This window comes from Penaeus japonicus, unplaced genomic scaffold (assembly GCF_977035675.1).
Source record: "Penaeus japonicus unplaced genomic scaffold, GWHDUDI00000001_assembly GWHDUDI00000022, whole genome shotgun sequence".
Taxonomy (NCBI): domain Eukaryota; kingdom Metazoa; phylum Arthropoda; class Malacostraca; order Decapoda; family Penaeidae; genus Penaeus; species Penaeus japonicus.
In genome coordinates this window covers 40217620-40222619 of record NW_028234424.1, presented here as the reverse complement: position 1 = coordinate 40222619, position 5000 = coordinate 40217620, and positions in this window count along the sequence as shown.

Below are 5000 nucleotides of genomic sequence, written 5' to 3'. Positions count from 1 at the left end.
CACCCCCCTTTCACCCCCCAAAGCGGACCCCGTTTGCCCCGGGGGGTCGGAAACCCCTGTTCCCCCCATGACCCAGCGGTCGGACCCGGGAAAAATTGAGCCAACGATGTTGACCCGCTCAGAGCTTGCCCAACCCCCACCAAAAAACCACACCTCCCCTTTTCACCAAAAACCCCCCTCCTAACCCCCTAAAACCCCTTCTCACATAAAACACCCAGGGCCCGGCCGCGCCCCAAAAACCAAAACCCACCAAAACCCAACCCCAAAAACCCCACCCCACACACAAAAACCACACACACCCACCACACAAAACCCCAATTTCGCGGGGCGCCAACCCCACACTCACACACAAACATCTCCCGCACAACCCCAACACACACACCACACACAACACACGCAGCACTCACGCCACGCTCCTAACATTTCACTGCTCACTATGACACACACCAGACCGACACAATCACCCCACACACACACTCTCTCCACCCACACACTCACACACACACTCACACACACACACCACTCCACACTCACACACATACTCACATTCACCCACACACTCACTCACCACACACACACCACGCCACACACACGACTACACACACACATACCCTTGAATCCACCGGATGTAACCCCTCCCAATGAAAGTAATGACCTACGTGCTGCCATGCCCACTGGTGACCGTATGAAGTTTAAAGAAGGAGAGATGAGTGCCCACATCCTATATATGCTAAACCGCCCCCCCCGCCAACTCGGTGCACCCCACTCCGCAAGGACGGTCACTCTCATCACCGTCTATCTCCGCCTCAACACACATGAGCAGATCAAACCTGAACCATGTCCTCCTAAAACCTGCAACCCTTACGAATATAATAACACTGTCTCTAATGCGACCATGACTCTATGCATAGCTATATACATAATTCTTTTTCTAGCCTCCAAAGGTGAATGCAGATAAGCTGTTAAACTGCTGGACCAGTATATACTGTTCTTGTATTGCGTGTCATAACTTGATCCGATTTGTGCTCTGGTGCCACAGCTTTGGCACCACAACCTCTGGGTGCCACTACTTCCGTGTTACAACCTGAACCTCAAGAATACCGGTCCCTGCTTTTCTACCAAACAAAGATACCAAATCTATATTATTGTTTGTGTTGTGTTCTGTTTAATTTGTTGCAGTAAATATTGTAAATATATGAGGTTTCGATATGACCCGTTTTGGCTTTTTAACCTCGAGTGGCTTAATAATTCCCAAGCATCCTACATAAAAGTAACCAAAGGGGCCAAAAAGACCTTGAATACTAACAAAACCCCCAGACAATATAAATCTAAATGTAATAAATATATATATCTATGATATATAAATATAAAACTAATATAATAAATCTATAAATAATAATATGTGTTGTGTGTGTATATATATATAAATATACTATAAATTATATATATATAAAAATCTAAATCTGTATATATATATGTATCTAAAAATCTGTATAATATAAGTTCACAATATGTAACTATCTAAATGTATATCTATAATTATAACTATGTCTATATATGTAAATACAGCATATCAATAAAAGCCAAATGAATATGTAAATATATTAAACAATTATGGTATAAATATACCTATAATAAAACATATACACATATCAATATATATATATATATATAAATATCTAAAGTAATATAAATAAATCAATATATCTCAAAACTATATCTTTACACACACCCACATGCACAAACACACCCACACCACCACACACACACCCACACCCCCCACACACCCCCAACTTTCCCACCCCCACACAGACACACACACACACACACACCACACACAAAACACACACAATAAATATATATTTTTATATATATAAATATATATATTATAAATATAAAATTAAAAAATATAAAAAATACAAAAAAAATTTTCCCATATATAAATATAATAAAATTATAATATATTGGTGGGGGTGAATAATAATAATTTATATATATATATACTTTATAAAAAGTATATAAAATTTTAATATATTTTATATTTATATATAAAATAATAAATTTTATATATATATATACATATATAAAATATATAAAATATTTTTTTATAAATATAAAATTATAAAAAAAATAAATAGTAAAAAATATAAAAACAAAACCACACAAACACACACAAACACACACACACACACACACATATATTATAATATTTAAAATATATACATATAAATTTATAAAATATATATATATATATATAAACAAAAAATTACAAATATACATAAATATATGCATAAAACTATAAATAATATATAAAAAATAAAATATATAAAAATATCTATATTTTTAAAAATTAAATAAAATATAAAAATTTTAAATAATATTTAAATGTAAAATATATTTTATATATAAAAAAAATAAAAATTTTAAAAATATATATATATAATATATATAAATATATTTTACATATAAATATCGGGCACGTATATATATAAAATATATATATATATAAAAAATTTTAATTATAAATAATAATATTTTTTAATAAATATATTTTATATAATATATATATAAATAATAATAAAGATAATAAAGATGGATATTAAAAAAAAAATTTTTAGAATAAAATTATCACAAAATATTTGTATTAATGTATAAATAAATAAATAAATTATTATATATATATTGAAAAATAAAATTTTTTTATATGAAAATCCCGTGTGTATATATATATTTATAAATATATATATATATTTTATATATTTTATATTTTAAATATTTTATATATATATATATATAAAATTTAAAACAAAATATATAAAAAAAATTTTTAATAAATATATAATAATAAAAAATATATATATAAAAATTTTTAAAAAATATAAATATATAAAAATACATTTTTTAAAATTTTATATAAATATACTTTTCTATTTTAATATAATAAATAAAATTATATATAAAATTTTTTTTTAAAATAAAAATATAAAATATATATTAAAATGTATTTATAAATTCATATTTAATATATTTTTATATAAACATAATATAAATAATATATATATATAAAAATTTTAAAATAAAAAATTTTAAAATATATAAAAAAAATGTACATATAGGGGTTATATAAATACATAATTTATATACATATATATATAAAATAAAAATATATATAAAAAATATATATATATTTATAATATAATAACAATAAATATATATATTTTAAAAATTTTTATAATTTTATATATTTTATATATATAAATAAAATAATATATATATATAATATATATATTTTTGGGGTTTTGGTGTGTGTGTGGGGGTTTGTGTGTGTGTGTGGGGTGTGTGGTGTGGTGTTTAAAAAAATTTATATATAATAAATATAATTTTATATATATATATATATTTTTAATTTATAAAACACACAAACACATACACACACACACAAACACACACACACACACACATACACACAAAAAAATACATATAAATATAAAATAAAAATTTTATAATTTATATATATAAAAAATATAATATATATAAAAATTATTATTTATATAAATGAATATAATAATATTATATATGTTTTTAAAAATTATAAAATATACAAAATATATATATTATATATATATTTTTTTTAAAAATTGTAAATAAACAAAAATAAAAATAAATTAAATTATATAAAAAATTATATATATAATATATTTTAAACCCATAAATAAAATTTTAAAAAATAAAAAAGTAAATAACCCATATATCCCCTTAAATAATATTTTAAAAACCATATAAAAAACATATATATATATACAAAAAATTTAATATATATATATATATAATACAAAATAAATAAATTAAAAAAATTAAATATATAAAACTATATTTTTAAATTTTAAAAATAAAAAATATAAATATATTATGTAGTTTATATTTTATCAAAATATTTCCCTATAATATAAAATAAATAAAAATTTTTATATTTTATTTTTTTTAATATTTTTAAAAAATATAAAAAAATAAAATTTTCATATATACACACACACACACATATATAAATATATTTTATTATAAAAATTAATAAAATAATATATTTTTATATATATATAAATAAATATATTATATATTATATCTTAAAAATATTATATATTTATAAATTTTATTTTTTTATCTATTTTTTTAAAATAAAAGTATAAAATTTAATTAAAAATAAATAATATATATAAAAATATATAAATTTAAAAAATATTTAATATAATATATTATATTATTTTTTTACAAAATTAATGTCATCTATATAAATAAATGTAAAAAAAAAATATATCTTATATAAATAATAAAATATTAAATATTTATAAAATATAAAAGTAAAGGAGAGAAGAGAGAAGAGAAGAAAAGGGAAGAAAGAGAAAAGGAGAGAAGGGAGAGAGAGAAGAAAAGGGGATAGAACAAAGGGGAAGGAAAATTAAATAAAATTAAAATTTAAAAAAATTTTTAAAAATTTATAAATATATAATAATAATATTTATAATTTATATATATATAATATATTATAAATATAATACAAATATATATAATATTAATATAATTTTATGGTATATTATAATATATATAATACATAATATTTTATAAATATACAAATAAATATTATGGAAATTTAAAATATTATAACATATATATATATATAGATAAATTTTATATATTAAATTTTATAAAAATATATATATATATATAAAAATAAATGTATAAATATATAATAATATATATATTATAAAATAATATATATATAAATAAAATAATATAAAAAAAAAAAGATATATATAAATTATAAATTATATATAATATATATATATATAATATAAAATAAAATGTATACATAAAATAGAAATTATGATATAATAAATAATATATAAATATATATATATATACATAATATAGAATATATATAAAATATTTTATAAAAATAAAATATATATATAATATATATAATATATATAAACAATTTAATTTTA